Source organism: Dipodomys spectabilis, unplaced genomic scaffold, assembly GCF_019054845.1.
Source record: "Dipodomys spectabilis isolate Male_0828 unplaced genomic scaffold, ASM1905484v1 ptg000002l, whole genome shotgun sequence".
Classification (NCBI taxonomy): Eukaryota; Metazoa; Chordata; class Mammalia; order Rodentia; family Heteromyidae; genus Dipodomys; species Dipodomys spectabilis.
The window spans coordinates 35,385,458-35,403,474 of record NW_024870679.1 but is presented as its reverse complement, the minus strand read 5'-3'; positions in this window follow the sequence as shown (position 1 = coordinate 35,403,474).

The window sequence follows — 18,017 nt, the reverse complement described above, 5'->3', positions numbered from 1 at the left end:
ACAAAACCCTAAAAAGCCAATCCAAAGTTAAAACGAATACCACCACCACTACCAACAATAATAACAACCCCCTCCCCCATCCAAGTTTCCATTTCCTGGAATTCATTTTGATAAATGGGTACTGGTGGCTCACACCTGCAATCCTAGCTATTCAGGAAGCTGAGATCAGGGGATTGAGGGTAAAGCCAGTCCAGGCAAGAAAGTCCCTGAGACTCTCTTATCTCCAATTAACCCCTAGTGGCTTAAAGTGGTAGAGGACTAGTGTTGAGCACAAAAGCTCAGGGACAGTGTCCACATCCTGAATGGCTTGAGTTAAAAAGTGTTCAGAGGAGTTATGACTTTGGGTACTTCCCCTAAGAGTATCCTTCTTTAGTCTGATTGTATAAATCCTTAGGTGTGTATAAGTTATCATTTCAGCTGTATTTTAGATATGAGAGAAAACATCTCCCTGAGCTTGTCTTACCTCACTTAACACCATTTGCTCTAGGTCTATCCATTTCCCTTCAAATATTCTGTGTGTATGTGTGTCAGTGTTGGGGCTTACATGCAGGGCCTGGGAATTGTCCCTGAGCTTTCATGCTCAAGGCTAATGCTCTACTACTTTGAGCTATATGTCTACTTCCAGCTTTTGGTGGTTAATTGGAGATAAGAATCTCACTACTTTTCCTGCCCCTGCTGTCTTTGAGCCACCAGCGCCAGGCTAGTATACTTTCTCATGGGCAAGCAAAATTCTATTATGAATATAGTATGTACCACATTTTTACCATCTAACCACCTTCTGATGACCTACCACTTTTGACATGAAATTTACTTATGTCTTATTGCACTATTTGGATCAGACCATAATGCATTATTATTTTTGTTTTTTGGTGCCAGTAATGGGGCTTGAACTTAGGGACTGGGTGCTGTCTCCTAGCTTTTTAGGCTCAAGGCTACTGCTCTATCACTTGAGTCACCAAACTCTACTTCTGGCTTTTTGTTGGTTAGTTGGAGATAAGAGTCTGGCAGACTTTTCTGCCTAGGCTGGCTTCAAACTGAGATCCTCAGGTCTCAGCCTCTTGTTTAGTTAGGATTACATGCATGAGCCACTGATGCCTGGCCTTAACGTATTATTTACATAAAACGGATCATCTGGCTTTAACTTTTGACACAGTGGATCAAGTAATATCCAGCATATGATGGGCATCTCTGGTCACATATTCCTTCATGATGGTACTCAGCCCTTTCGAGGACTCAGCAGAATTCCAGACTTTGATTTTCAAACAGAAAGCTGTTGAGTCTGAAAACCATTGCTTTACTCTTCTTTGGAGATGCCTGTCCTCCACCTTGCATCCATCTGCTACTGTTCCCTTTAATATACAGTCTGAGTGGGAGGGCAGATGGGTCCACAGCCTCAACTTGCTGCCGCCTCCTCTCCCTTTCTGGGTCTCACATGATAGCTAGCTGCCTTCTGAGTCACTTGATAAATGGATCGGAACAGTGTTCCTAAGTGTTGGTGTGTGCTACCTCCCACACTCAAAGAAGTCAACTTAGTACTCAGAGGTGCAATATGTCAGGTTATGAGTACAATGCTTCTTCTTCTTCTTTTGTTTTTGTTCTGCTTTTTGTTTTTATGTCTGGGGCCAGGACTCAAACTCAGTACATGACACTTTTGCTCATTGGCTAGTGTTCTACCAAGTGAGCCATGCCTCCAACCCTAGTATGAAGCTTCTTGGTCAGTGTCACCCCTTCCACCATTCTCCCTCATTATTCCCCCTCCCATCCCAGCCCCCTCAGTTTCTGCATGATGTCCATTGAATATAATTACTGCAGTTGCTCACCTTTCTCCCTCCATCATGTCCTCCCTGCCCCCGGACTCCCAGCATTGTCCATCCATCCCCAAATATGTGTCTGCTTCTTGAAGTTGATCTGCTTAAGCAGTTCAGCAATACCCTGTTCTTATCTTAGAGATGTGTTATCTAATACAGTAGCCACAATACTATATGGCTATTTAAATTTAAAAGTATATGTATGTATTCACAATGAATTATAGTATACATGTATGACTATACACACATTTGTTATTTTAGTCTTATACTATTGTTTCACTAGCTTGCTCTTCTTTTCCTCCCTCCCTCCTTCCCTCCCTCCCTCCCTCCTTCCCTCCCTCCCTCCCTCCCTCCCTCCCTCCCTCCCTCCCTCCCTCCCTTCCTTCCTTCCTTCCTTCCTTCCTTCCTTCCTTCCTTCCTTCCTTCCTCATATCCTCTCAAGTTACCTGTTTCCATGTTCACATATGTACATGTAATCTAACGGCTGTATCTGCCCACTGTTTATCTCTCTATTCATCTGCCTTCTTTCTTAAAGAAAGTTTCCATACACTCTGGCAATACTACACATATCCAAAGGAACAAGGTTGCCTTGGATTTTGTGGCAGACAGCAATTCTTTTCTGAGGGCAGCCATTCTGTATTTACATCTCTGCTTCATGAAGAGCAGGATCATTGTCCCCACAGAATGCAGCTAGATGGCAGATGGAGCATGAGTGGACAGGAAGAATGCTCTCCTCCCTCTACTAACACCACTTCTGGCAGACAGGCGAGGTTTTCTTCTGAATGTGGGAAAGAGATGCTGTTAGGATAAGAGTAATTATTAGACATTAGTTAAAATCCCATTTAGGGAGCGGTATATTGCTGCTACTTTAAAAGAGGTTTGTTAACCCTCCAAGTTTGAAGGAGAGATTAATTAGTGTCAATGAAGGATCTGTAAGATAAAAACAAATTAAGCCCCCTTATCCAGCCTTGCCTGGGTGTCCTTGAGTTGCATTTCCTTTGTGACAGGGACAGTGTTTGGTCTGATCTAGTCTAGCTGATGACAAGGGAAAGGGACCTCCCATTTTCTGTCTAGTGTGCCAGACATCACGATAGGTACTTTAAAAGAAGGGGGCATCTTTGAACTAGGATTTCTCATTGTTCCCACCCAGCCCACTGAGGAATATTTGCTAAATTGAGGTATTTGTGCCCTCGGACTATCTTTGTATTATAGATTGAATCCTCTGTTTTGAGTGACCCCTCCCAAATCCCATTTCATTCAGACAGGAAAAACAAGTAAGGGGTTAAAACATTCTGGCTGTTTGTTTCCTCTAAGCCTTCCCACTTACACTACAAGAGTTGCTCCAGAAAATATTTTGGAAAAATATTCTTTTAAAATGTGGCAAGAGGTCAGATCTCTATCTAACATAGCCTTTCTTAATTTTTTTCTTTGTTCAGTTGTGCTGCTGATAGCATTTCACCATTTTCCTTTCATATATTTGAACTTGTAGTCTAGAGTTTTTCTGAGATGTATCTCATTTCATTTACTGTAACTATTTGTAAGTTTAGGCAAATCATTGCAGATAATTTAAATGCACTTAAATCTTTCCTTTTTATCATTGTGGTATTTACTCATCTCAAGTCTTACACTGTGCATCTAATTTTAGCTTCTGAAAATAGGTGCACCTTTCACCCAACTCTACCCTGCTCCATTTATTTCAATTGATTTTGCTAGCAGTGTAATCTGAGACCAATTTAAACTGCCTGAGATTTGATGGTTTTTGTTTTGTCTTTTTTTTTTTTCCTTTGAAAAAAAAAATAAAAAGAGAAAGTCAGACTCATTTCATAGAGTTCCAAATAAGGAACAAACCAGGCAGTGTAGTAAAGCACTTAGAGATTTTATTTTGAACTCATAGGGTCAAAACAGGGCCCAGATTTATTCTCCTGGCTAAAACAAACAAAAAAAACTGACCTAGAATATATGAAATAGTTATTTATTTGTAATAATTATTACTTTGTAGTAAAATATACATAACTCCATAAATATAAATAATTCTTGAGAGTTGGGAAATCAAATGAGGTAAACCCTGCAATTGCCCTCAACTTTAAAGATTTTAAAGAGCCAGGCCCCAGTGGCTCATGCCTATAATCCTAGCTACTCAGGAGGCTGAGATCTGAAGATCGCAGTTCGAAGCCAGCCCAGGCAGGAAAGTCTGTGACACTCTTATCTTCAATAAACCACCAGAAAACTGGAAGTGGCCCTGTGGCTCAAGTGGTAGAGCACTAGCCTTGAGCTGAGGGACAGTGTCCAGGCCCAGAGTTCAAGCCCCATGGCTGATGATGACAAAAAAAAAATTAAAGAGTTTCTAGGCAGTCCACAGTTAGGGAGAACTAGGCAAAGTAATTTTCAGAACAAAGAAAATTGCCAAAAATAAGAAACGTTTTATAAAGATAAAAGGGGGATCATTCCTTCAAAGATCATGATATTCGCAAACACATATGTACCTAATCAATACATTAAAATACATTTGGCAAAAACTAATAGAACTGAAAGAGAAATAGCTCAATCTATAAAAAGATTTCAGCAGCTTCCCATTTTTACTAGAGAAACAGATTAGTCAACAATGTGACAGATTAGTAGATTCAAAATGATTTTAAGTAAGGTTATAAAAATTATAGATGATTTAAAATAAGGAACAACAAAACCATATTTTCTAAGAAAGGGATTTAGATGATAGAGCAGTTAAGACAATTGTGAAGGACTTGGATTCGGAGGAGGAATTTGAGCACTTTCCTGAGGTGCTGAAAGTACAGTAAAAGCTCTGACAAAAGTAGGGTGAGTCATGTATAATTGAAGAGGACAGAGTATTCTATGTTAGTTCCTCCGGGATGGGGTAAGAGGTACAAGATGACACAAATATTTCTCTTTTCCTGCCACAAACACTTCTCAGACTATTTTGTGAGACTGCATTCCTCTAAGACCAAAGTAAACATTCGTTAAAACTCCATTTTTCCTGTTAGGTTTTTAAAAAGAGGTAGCCGAGTAAGAACAGCACCAGCACGCACGTGGTATTCAGGTAAGGGGTAGGTTTATTCAGTAGACCTGCTGGGACCAGGCAAGGTTGGCACTCCACGTGGTTTTGAAAGGCCTGGCAATGAGAGAGAGCTGGAAAAGAGAGGAAAGAGCTAGAAAAGAGCAGAGAGAGGGGTAATAACAGTAGCACTCACGTGGTATTCAGGTATTCAGCAGACCTGCTGGGACCAGGCAAGGTTGGCACTCCACGTGGCTGGGAAAGAGAGAGGAAAGAGCTAGAGCAGAGAGAGAGCAGAGAGAGATAGAAAAGAAGAGCAAGAGCAAGAGAGTTAGAAAACAAGAGCAAGAGAGCTTCTGGGCCTGGGCTAGGCCTTATGTACGGTATGGGCGGGGAAAGGTGTGGCCACATCAAATTCAGATGTAACCTCAGCGGATGCAGATGTGACCTCTTCCAGGTGTCCCAGTTGCCTAGGTAACGCAGGTAATGGGTGGAGACTTTGCTGCGAGGAGGGTGGAGTCTGCTAGCCATCCAGGAGCGGACCTTACATTACCTAAATAAAAAATCCAGAAGATGAGGATATTGTTTTTAAACAATAAGCAGATCCCCCCCCCCCATATGACAGTCCAGTATATGTCTGAAAAAGCGTTCTTCTCCCCATGTGGTCATTTGGAAACCCAGATTCCCTTCATCTTAATTCTCTGCTTTTCTCCCGCTGTTATCAAAATTCTGCTAGAATTAGCTATAAAGGGGAAGAAAAACCAGAAGCAAGTAAAAGAATCTTTTACTACTTCAGGCCTAGATATGGCATGCTCCATTGGTTGAAATTGAGACACTGTAGGATGCGGCCCAACTGCATCCAGAAGAAAAGCAGTGAACTGGTATTTGTAAACACCAGCATTTTCTAGTCTCTATATTTCTATTTACTGATGATCTAGGAGCCACATTGCTTACTTGGACACTGAGTCTAACTCGCAATTTTCATTTTCTTTTCTTTCTAAACATAAAAGATGTGTATGTATGTGTGTGTGGGCAGGGTACACAGGCACATACTGTGGCTGGAACTCAGGGCCTTAACCTCTTGCTTAGTTTTTTCACTCAAGGATGGAACTTTACCCCTTGAACTAGACCTTCACTTCCCACATTTTATTTGCTAAGTGAATCTAATGGTTTTTATTATGCTAAATGCTCATGAAAAGAATTTGCATTGTAGTCAAATGTGGATATTTTTCTAACATCATTGAATGGAAAGAAGACATCACACAGAAATATACAAAGTCTCAATATAGAAATAGAGGTGTAGCTCAGTAGAACATCTGTTTAGCAGGTGTAAAACTGTAGGTTTCATTGTTGGCACAAAAGGATAGAAGAAAGAAAGGAAGAAAGAAAAAAGAAAAAGAAAGGAAGGAAGAAAGATTGATGCATTTTCAATTCCCAGCTAGTTAAAAAAAAGAAAAGAATCTGATTTAATTTGGGTGCTTCATTTTGGAGATAACTAATCTGAGAGGCAGAAAGAGGCCAAATAATGTGTCTGAATCTATATAGCTCTCTGTAGACAGCCAGAATTGAAACTTAGTTGATATGATTGTGTACTTTAAATACTAGTGAAAACTTTTCAATAGAAAATATTCATGTTTTATTTTTATTTTTAATTTTTGCCAGTCCTGAGGCTTGAATTCAGGACCTTTTGCTCAAGGCTAGCACTCTACCACTTAAGCCACAGTGTCACTTCTGGCTTTTTCTGTTTATGTGGTACTGAAGAATGGAACCCAGGGCTTCATGCATGCTAGGCAAGTATGCTACCACTAAGCTACATTCCTAGCCCTCATATTTTATTTTTATTTTTATTTTTGCCAGTCCTGGGGCTTGAATCTGGGTACTGTCCCGAGCTTCTTTTTTGCTAAAGGCTAGCACTCTACAACTTGAGCCACAGTGCCACTTCTAGCCTTTTCTGTTTCTGTGGTATTGAGGAATGGAACCCAGGGCTTCATGTATACTAGGCAAGCACTCTACCACTAAGCCACATTCCCAGCCCAGTTTCTACTTCTTTAGGAAATAGTTGATCAATTTTCATGGCTTTTATAATTACTAATTTAGAACAAGTCAAAAAAATGACAATAAAAGTTGCCTTTGCTTTTAGGATAGCAATATTATTTAGTATACTGACTTGCATTGCAGAAAACATTCTTTTAAACTTCTAATCTCTTTAAGTGCTGTTATTTACTACCACCCTCAAAGATACCTCGCATACATGGACTTGAAGCTAAGCATTAAAGGATTTCACATAAATAGCTTTTCCAGACGTTTAATAATTTTAGAAGGAACTCTTTCTTAATCTTGTCATGGATTTATTTAGCACCTTAAATTGTGTTGGTATTCTTCATTCTACAGAGCTGAGTAACTGAGAAAGAGATTTGAAGCCATACTACTTAGGTTTCTGTGCTGGCTATATATGACCTGCTGTATGACCCAAGGTTCATTAATTTCTCTGTGCCTCAGTCTCCTCATTTGTAAAAGTAGCTGTGAAAATTAAAAGCTAATATGTATATTTGGCACTTAAAACAGTTCCTTATACTAACTATATAATAGCTCAAAAAGTCACAGCTTTCATGGAAGGGGGGAAGAATTTATTAATTAATGAAATGAAATACACATTATTAATTAATGAAATACAACTTGTGATAAGTGACAGAAAGGAAAAAATACAAGGTGCTATTAGAGTGTTAACGAGGGAACCAGATTTGGTTTGGCATTGTATTATAGAATTCTCACATTTTAGCTTCTCTTATTGATGTGATTTTTTTTTTTTGAAAGCAAGAATCACATCTTAATCTTCCTTATGCAATTGTCAGGTGGCATGGTATCTGGTGCATAGCAGGGGTTCCAGACTGCTTTGGAAAGAGAGATTAAAGGAAAGAAAGAAAAAAATCTACAGGTATCATGATGAGACTATAAAGCTATATGAAGCCAGTGTTCTGCAGGGGGTAGGGGAGTGGATTTTGCTCCCTGGTGCCCTAGGCAGAGGCCCAGTGCTTCCTGCTGAGGGTCAGCCTCCCAGCCACTCCGGCCTCTGCAGCTTAATGAGGATGTATCCATTTATGCATCCAGGCTGTTCACTTTGTTCAAAGCAGCCCCTCAGGTCTTCCCAGAGGACTGGTTTGCTTATTTTATACGGAGTTTTTAGAATACTGATGACATGTTTGATAATCAGGGAGTCTTGGGAAGAAGGCTGCTTATCTCTGGAAAAGACAGCAGGCTACATTTGAAGGCAGACTTTCCTCCTCTTGTGAGAGCTAGCTGATTGCAGACAGGCGGCTTCAGCCCTTCCTGGGGTCCAGGGTGACAGGTTATTCTACAGAGAACTTGGGGACCTGCGATTGGGGATCTCAGGCACAACATCACAGATGACAATCCGGAAAATCATGATAAGTTTAAATAATGTATACATAAGTTAAGAAAGACCAGGAAGATACTGAATTGTTTGAACTTCTGTTTTAAATTGTATTAACATAGATTAAAGCCTATTTCAAAAAAATGCAATTCTTTTTCTGGTTCCAGGGTTTGAACTCAGGGCCTCAAAGCTCTGGCTTGGCCTTACTTGCTCAGGACTGGCACTCTACCACTTAAGCCATGCCTCCAGCCCACTGTTATGCTAGCTAATTGGAGATGGAGTCTCTTGACTTCTGCCCTGGCTCTTTTCAAACCTCAGTCTTCTAGATCTCAGCCTCCTAAGCAGCTAGGATTATAGACATGAGACACCAATTCCCATCTCAAAATACTTCATAGCATGAAGTAATATCAAGGAGCATTTATATAATTTCCTATGTGCTAGGCATCATTCAGAGGGCTTATATATTTACTTATTTAATTTTGTTCAGGCCCTGGGCTTGAACTCAGAGCACTGACCTTTGGCTTTTTTACTCAAGGCTAGCACTCTACCACTTGAGCCATAGTTCCACTTCTGGGTTTTTAGTTGTTTATTGCAGATAACTGTCTTACAGACTTTCCTAGTTAGGCTGTCTTTGAAGCTCTTGAGTAGCTAGGTTTACAGGCATGAGCTACCAGTGCTCAGCTCTGGGAGTTTTATATGTATAAATTCATTTTCTAAGTATTCTATGATCTAGGTCATGTTATCTCTATTTTACACTTGAAAAAAAGTAGGCCCAAGAGCTGAAGTCACTCACTTAAAGTGTGTGAAGAGCTAGCATAAAGATTTAGTTAAAAGATAAGGAAGGAAAGGCCATTTCTGAATTCTTTCTATATTTGTCAGGGTATACTTCTCTCCTGAGACCTTTCAACATTATTAACATCAACCAGATTCCTATTTTATTTCAGGATCTCCATTTAGAAGTCTCTTGGAGTTAGATTTGTTCCAGACAGGCAGAACAGGCCTTAGCATTGGCTCCATGAGAGGAAACATGAAGAAAATATGGAGGAATGAAAATAAGCCACGTGGACTGACAGAGTGCCTGTTGGGAACACCAGCCAGTCTGTAGCATCCTCTGGATTCCAAGCATGTTTGCAGTCAGGCTATAAAAAAATTAGGCTCTTTGGTAATGATTAATATTTATACACCTTTCCAGATGCTGTATTGCATTAAGTCAATACTTTATGTAGTTTAGCTATCAAAATAGTCATTTGGAGGTAAAGAATATATTTATACAAATAAGTAGGCTGAGCTCTGAATAGCTTACTCAAGGTAAGGGGGCTAGTTAGTACAAGGTGGACTTAAATTTTAAGTCTATGATTTTTAAAACTACCACTTTCTATGACATCAGTGAAGAGTGAAATATCCAGTCAAGCCTACCAGTCCCCTCCTTTCCTTCAGTCATTCTAAGTTCTCCCACCTTGTGAGAATTTGGATCTTTAATGAACCCCAAAGCCATATGCTGAAGGCCTGTCACCAGCCTGTGGAGATATTGGGAGCTCGTACAACCTTTAGAGGGCTGCCCCTAGAGTATGCCCTTAAAGAAGAGACTGTGATCTTGGCCTCTCTTGCGTGTCTGTCTTTGTTTCCTAGCATCCTAAGGAAAGCAACTATGGTCTGCCTGTCATAGTGTCCCTCAACCCTACAGGCCCAAGGCAACAGCACCAAGTGACCGTAGGTTGAAAAAGTCTGAAACTATGAGACATAATAAATCTCTTCCCCTTTTAAGCCATTTATTACAGATATTGTGTCCCAGGGACAGAAAACAGACTATAAGGCTCTTTCACCTTTGACTCCTGCCAGAGGCTTCAGGACCTGATAGTAGCCTGGCTGGGGGTGGTAGTATTGATGGTGGTGATATGTAGGTTAATAAAACCAGGCAATACTGGCATGTCTGAGGAGGATGAAGTGTCTAGCCATGACAGATGATGTCACAGAAAGACACAAAAGTGTTAGTGGGATCCCAAGTCCTCCCTTTATCATGAAACTGCTCAGGAACGGTCTATCCATACTATCTTGAAACAGACAACATCAAACAGCCCAGACTTTGGCTCTGTGTCACCACTGAAGTGGTCAACCAAGGAAGCATTAGCACATTTCTCTTTTCTAGGAATTAAAGAACCACAACTATGTCCTTGAGTGTGTTAAACAATGTTAAGTAGAGGGAGGGGCAGGAAGGAGGTGAGTATGGTGGTTTATAGGCAGGAGATGAGAGAAACCACATGGCTCATTTGCCCAGCACTAATGGATCTGAAGTAAAGACTCTTGATGCCAACAGTGCTGCAGTCTTGAAACAAGAAGAACTGAGAACAAGAGAAGTCCATTAGTGTCATGTTTGTGTTTCTCTTTCTTGGATGCTGGATTCCAGGCTCACAAGGAGAAAAAAACCAACACTTTACATCCTCAAGAGCAGTGCCCATTAATGTCAAATTATCCCTATAGGCAGAAGACAAAAAGATCCAGCAGTGTAAACAAAGGACTTTAGAAACATGCTCAGAGGCTGTCTCTCCTACCCAGGCTGTAACTCTGAAGTCTTAAAAGATGACTAGTTGATAATTGGGGATGAGGTTTGTTCCTTCACCTCCTACATCTACACAATCTTAGCAAGGGATAGCCTCACCTATACAGAGGCTGAATCAAGTCCCACTAACTCAAAAGCCATCAACATCACAACAAGACTCATTAATAGGAACTCTATGTATTTTATCTCTGTGCTATCTCTATTGTTAATTTTACAAACACAAAATTGATTTGATGTACAAAAGTAAAAATCACCACCTTCAGACAGTAATATCTATTATTTATAAGCATATGCTATGGGCCAGATTCCTCTTCTTCCACTTTCCCCCCATCATGGGGCTTGAACTTAGGGCCTGGGCACTGTCCCTGAGCTCTTTTGCTCAAAGCTAGTACTTTAACACTTTGAGCCACTCTTAAACTTCTGTTTTTCTGTGGCTAATTGGAGATAAGGGTCTCATTGACTTTCTTACCAAGGCTGGCTTTTAACTATGATCCTTAGACCTCAACCTCCTGTGTAGCTAGGATTGCAGGCATGAACTACCAGTCAGTGCCTGGCTCAGTCCCTGTTTGAAGTGCTTTATAAATCCTAACCCATTTAACTCTTATGATAGTGCTAATACGGAAAACAATTGCATCTCCACTTTCAAAAAAGAAGCGCCATAGTGGAGTGTCTTGTCATTGCATTTTATATACCACTGCAATCACCAGCCACCTAAAACAATTTATGAGTATTACCTCATGCCTTGAGGAAGTAGGGTTTTAGCCAGACCACAGCAGAGGCAGCTCTTTTCTGCTCCATGAGGTCTGGGACCACAGCCTGCATAACCTGAATAGCTGCTGGCCAGACATCTCTCTTTCTGCATGGTTTCCCCAACATGCCTGGATTGAACTTCCTCTTAGCATGGCGGCCTCTGGATAGTTGAGCTTTCATGGTGTTGATGACTCAAAGGCAAGTGTTCCAAGAGCTCTTAGTGGCAGCTACAAGGTACAAGGTTGCTTTTTTTCTTCTTCTCTGTCTCTTTCTCTGTCTTTCTCTCTCACTCACACACACAGATAAACTCATAGCAGGTCTCACTATGTATCCAAAGATGACCTCCTTCTTCAGTCTTCCAAGTGCAAGGATTACAAATCTTCTTATGGCAGACTCAGAACCTCCACAAGGTTACTTCTGCCAGATAAATCATTAATACTAGTCAACATTCAAGGGAAAGGGAACATAATTTTACTAAATAGGAGGCTATCAACAAATTTAGATCTCTCCTCTCTCTCTCTCTCTCTATTTTGCCAGGTCTGGGGCTTGAATTCTGGGCTTGGGCTTAGTCTCTGAGCTTTTGTGCACAAGGCTAGTAGTGCTCTACCACTTGATCTACAGCTCCACTTCCAGCTATTTTTTTTGGTAGTTTTTTAGTGAAGATAAGAGTCTCATGGACTTTGCTGCCTGGGCTGGCTTTGAACTATGATCCTCAGATCTCAACTTTCTGGGAGTTAGGATTCTAGTTGTGAGCCACCAGTACCCAGCTAGAATTATTTTAAATCAGTAAGGAGGACTGGGGGTGTGGTTCAAGTAGTTGCTAGTCTAGCCACTATGAAGCCCTGAATTCAAACTCCAGTCTTCCAGAAACATCAATGAATTAATCAGTGAAGTGTGTGGTCCATGCTTGTGGCCCTAATACCCAGGAGGCTGAGGCAAGATGATCATGAGTTTGAGGCCAGCCTGGGTTATCATTTAAACCTACCAAAGTGAATAATCAAATCATAGAGCTAGTGAGCTGAAAGTATTTTAGCTCAAGATATTTTTAACAACTAAATCTAGAAGCTGAATTTATATATCATTTACACATAATAGATATCATACCCTGGCACTCACTTGTAATTTAGTTGTTGGGAAAATTAATGTTTTCTCTGAAAGATGTCACATTTCTCATTTCTCCTCCTTTCATAAACATTTGTTAAACACTACTTTTGTGCTAAGTACTGTCCTAGTTGTTAGGGATAAAAATCAAACACACTTCCATCCCTACTCTTAAATATCTTACAGTCTGACAAGGAAGAAAATGTATACTTAAATATTGTTTGATGTGCTTAACATCACATGATAAGAGGTAATATGGAAACTGAAGAGAAACACCTAATTCCAGTATAGGAGTCTGGGAAGAATTTCCAAACAGGAGTTGGGTAATATATTAGGGGATTAAAAGGAGATGGTCAAGTATTATGGGCCAAATGTCTCATCAAAATTTGTATGTTGGAATCCTAACCTCCCAGTGTGTTTATATTTGAAATGGAGCCTCTAAGGAAACTGATAAAGAGACATGAGGTCATAAGTCTGGGGCCTTGTTCAAATAGGATTAGTTCTCTTATAGGAGGAGATACCAGAGAACTCCTGATGTCTGTTACATAGAGACCCAGCAAGAAGATGGCACTCTCCAAGCCAGGAAGACAGCCCTCACCAGAAAGCAAATGAGCTGGAAACTTGGCCTTGGATGTCTAGCCTCCAGACCAGTAAGAATACAAGATTGTATTGTTCGAGCAATCCAGGAGGTAGTAGTTCATTGTGGCATCTCCAAGCTGATTAAGACAACAGGTAAAATGGGAAGAAAGACTATTCTGAAGAGATGTACCAGTATATTCCAGCAAATAAGAACTTAAGGAGCTTGGCATATATAGTGAATATCCATACTTCATTACAAAGGAAGACATAGAGGGTATTTATGGGTAAAAGGCCAGAACAATGCACAAATATGGATACTCTCATCATCTTGAGTTTCTGAATTAGCTGATTCGGGGTGGCTCAAACTCTGGATTTCTTTTTACATAAGAAAAGTTCCCATATTGCTTGGACCACCTTGCCATAAGTGTCCTATTCTTTGTATTCAAAAGTATTGAACCACTTAGTATGAATTTTGGTTTTATGTTACAGAAATTCCTGACTAATCATGAATTAAATAATATAGAAATTTTAATTATATCTTACCTTAAAAAAGCACTAATATTTGAAGTCTAGGGAAAATAGCCCATGATGGTAAAACCTTGGGTTCCTTTATCAGTGCATTACATCAATCTCAATAAATGGATTTGGAATCATGTTAGAAGGTACATCTATCATTTCTGCCATACTACCAGCTATATGGATGGGGACAACTTATTTTTTTTTTTTATCAATTGTTGGGCTTGAACTCAGGTCCTGGGCACTGTCCCTGAGCTCTTGTGTTCAAGGATGGGGCTCTACCATTTTGAACCACAGCTTCACTTCCAGTTTTCTGCTGCTTAATTGGAGATAAGAGATTCACAAACTTTCCTGTGTGCGGTGGCTTCAAACTGCGATCCTCAGATAGATCTCAGCCTCCTGAGTTGCTAGGATTATAGGCCTGAGCCACCAGTGCCCCACAAGGGGACAACTTTCATATCTTATCTTTCTGCTGGCAGAGAAACCACACACTCTTCTACAGGTACACCATTGTTTAGAACTTAATTGCATGAGCCTTACTCAGATGCTTGACAGGTGGTCTTTACTATTAGACAGCTTTAATTCCAGGTACAGATCTGGAATTTTACAAAAGAGGAGGAGGTACAGGGGCTGAGAATGTGGCTAGGTGATAGAATGCTTGCCTAGCATGCATGAAGCCCTGGGTTCGATTCTTCAGTACTACATACACAGAAAAAGTCAGAAGTGGCTCAAGTGGGCAGTATCCAAGCCCTGAGTTCAAGCTCCAGGACTGGCAAAGAAAACAAAAGAGGAAGAGGTATATTGAGGAATGTTTTCCAGTCTCTACCACCTTGAGAATCCCCCTAAATCATCTAAATACAATACAGTTCATGGAGACAGGCAGAAGAAGGTAGAAGTAAATACAACAGTGGATTTCATGGGTCATGCAGGGCTAATTCTGATGTAATGAGACTTGGTCATAGTTTCTGACATGAAACCAGTTTCTTGCTGAAACTATATATTTTTTTCTTTCCTATTTGTGTGTGTGTGTGTGTGTGTGTGTGTGTATGTACATATATATTCTTTTCTACTCTTTGTAAAACTATTTTTATGGACTTTTATAAAAAGCCTTTTCATCTTCATCAAGAAGGAAGAGAGAATCTTTTTTGTTAGTGGCACATATATCCTACTTATTGCATAATATTTCACAGCCTATAAATTCTTCTATATCATTCAGCTTCCTTAGTGCCCCCCTCAAAGCCTACCTAAAACAAAAAACCCCCAAAACACCCCCCACAGAAAACAGATGCCATAATAAAGAGTTGCTGAGATCCTAATCATCAGGGTATCAGGGACCTCCGGGAAATGATGAGATCATGAGGACAGAGCCCTTATGAAAAAGACCCCAGAGGGGTGGTTCACTCTTTCCACCACATACAACACAGAAGGGTATGAGGAAGTGGGCATAAAACAGATGGCAAATCTGCTGGAACCTTGGTCTCACACCTCCAAGCCTCCTCTATTTTGGGTATAAGCTACATAAGTTACGGCACTTGGTTATAGTAGCCTAAACAGACCAAGACACTAAGAAGTAATTTCCCAAGTTTACTTTTTTTCAGAATGCATGAAATACTTACATTTTATTATCAATGATTACTGAGTAGACTAGAGCCCCAACCTCTTTGTAAATTGCTGACCACTTTCTTTACTTTTCACTGCAGGAAGGACTGCAAGGGATTTCCTCTTCAGTGGATTTCCTGATCCTCTCCATACTAATGCTGAGGGTATAGATTGCATTTGACCTCTTCTCTGTCTTTTTCTCAGCCTCCATATTTGCTAACTCTGTTTCTCACTACTTGCTGCAGTGAAGGGAATCTTTTCATGAAGACAGTTCTTTTCTGACTGGAATCTATATCTTTCCCTCCACAAAGTTGTGGTATCATGAAACTTGGCATCTCAGAGTTCAGCGGTCAGTTTCCATTCATTACCTCTCTCTCAACATGTTCTCATTCTATTTTGGAATAGTCATGGGCCACTATACTGTGTTCAATCATTCTGTCTAAACTGTGAGTGTCAGCCAGATAGGAGAAAACAGAGGTGTGACAACGAAGCATTTGAAGGACTTGTCTGGTTGGCAGAGAGGCCTTGGATCTTGATGCCTTCTTATTCCTGCACCAGGCAGTATGATCACTGGAAAATCAACCCCTTCAACCTTCAGTTTGTTCTGGAAACTTAAAAATCTAATTGATTTTGCCAGGCCCTGCTAGCTCACACCTGTAATCCTAGCTATTCAGGAGGCTGAGATCTGAAGACTGCAGTTCAAAGCCAACCAGGACAGGAAAGTCTGTGAAACTTTTAGCTTCAATTAACCACCCAAAACTGTAAGTGGATCTGTGGCTCAAGTGGTAGAGTATAAGCCTTGAGCAAAAATGGCTCAGGGATAGCACCAGGCCTTGAGTCTAAACCCCAGGATTACTGTATGCAAGTCCCAAGGACAGACACAGACACACAGACACAGACACACAGACACACACACACAAAATCTACTTCATTTCTAACCATAATTTCTTTTTCTTCCTTTTCCTTTCTTCAGTTATTTTTCTTTTTTTGCTGAACTTGCTTCTTGAACAATCTGTTGAGGCTGAGACATTTTTTGTTTGTTTTTGTTTTTTGTCAGTCGTGGGGCTTGAACTCTGGGCTTGGGCATTGTCTGTAGTGAGCTGCTGTGGTGCTAGGCATAACAACTGGCTCAGAATTCTCAAATACTTCTTTCCTTTACCGCTCTAATTTTACTGGATGCTTGATGCAAAACCATAGGTAGAGGCAAAGAAGCAACTTTATCTTCACTTTTAAATGTACAAATTGAGCTTCTAGTGGTTGATTGACTTGGCCAAGTTCACAGAAATAGAATGAGTTTTGTGGTAAACAGAATTATATCTTTTTCCTTTTTTGTGCTAGTACTTGCACTTGAACTTAGGGCCTGGTCATTGTCCCTTAGTTTTGCTCTCTAGGCTAAGACTCTACCACTTGAACCATAGATCCATTTCTGGATTTTTTTTTTTTTTTTGGTGTCAGTCTTGGGGCTTGAACTCAGGGCCTGGGCATTGTCCCTGAGCTTCTTTTGCTCAAGGCTAGCACTCTACCACTTGAGTCACAGCACCACTTCTGACTTTTTCTGCTTATGTGGTGCTGAGGAATCAAACCCAGGGCTTCATGCATGCAAGGCAAGCACTCTATCACTAAGCCACATTCCCTGTCCACTTCTGGCTTTTTAATAGTTAACCGGAGATGAAAATCTCATGGACTTTCCTGCCCAGACTAGCTTTGAACCATGATTTGTAAATCCTAGCCACCTGAGTAGTAGGATTATAGGTTTGAGCCATTGGCCTAGCAGATTTATTCATTTTTAAATGCCCAGTACTGTAAGTGGCGCATATTTGACCTTCAATAAATATTTTTCTAGAATGAGGAAAGAAGACTGAAAGGAGGAAGGAACAGAAGGGTCTGTTTTCACAACTGCAAGCCAAGGCCAGCATGCAGTGAACAATGACGGAGTGCTGGTTAGCATTCCTTCACCCTCATGCCTCCGCCCAGTCCATGGTCAGCAATTCCAAGCTTATATCTCAGAACTTCAGTGTTAAGGACATCTAAGGCTTCCATAATCATTCTCCAAGTATGCGTCAGTCTCCTCTCCATCTGTTTATATAACAAGTCTAACCACAAGCATTGTTGCTGATTATATTCTAGAAATGACCTAACAATGTTTTATTTAATGATCTTCAATCATTTCCATCTGGTCTGTGGGTGTCTCCAGTCATTATTCATCAATGGAACTTTGCAAACACAAACACATATGTATGAATATAATAAAGCCTCTATAATTTACATTAATTGATGAGAAGGTCTATCAGAATTGCCTAAAAAGTTTGTTTTGTTAATTATAATCTTATGATGTAGTTAACTATTTAATGAGCTTGTGGATAGATGAAAAAAACAGTAGAAAGGGAGTCTTGTGAACTGGACTTGATTAAGAAAGGAGTTGAGGTAAGATATAGGGGGCAAGAAAGAGAAGGGAAGGGAGGTAGCTAGGTACATAAGTTGTAACATTGGGGCTGGGAAGGTGGCTCAGTGGTAGAGTGCTTGCCTTGCATGCATGAGGCCCTGGGTTTGATTCCTCAGCACCACATAAGCAGAAAAAGCCAGAAGCGGCACTGTGGCTCAAGTGGTAGAGCACTAGCCTTGAGCTGAAGAGCTCAGGGACAAGCGGCCAGGCCCACGACTGACCAAAAAAAAAACCAAAAAACAAAAACACAAAAGTTTTAACAT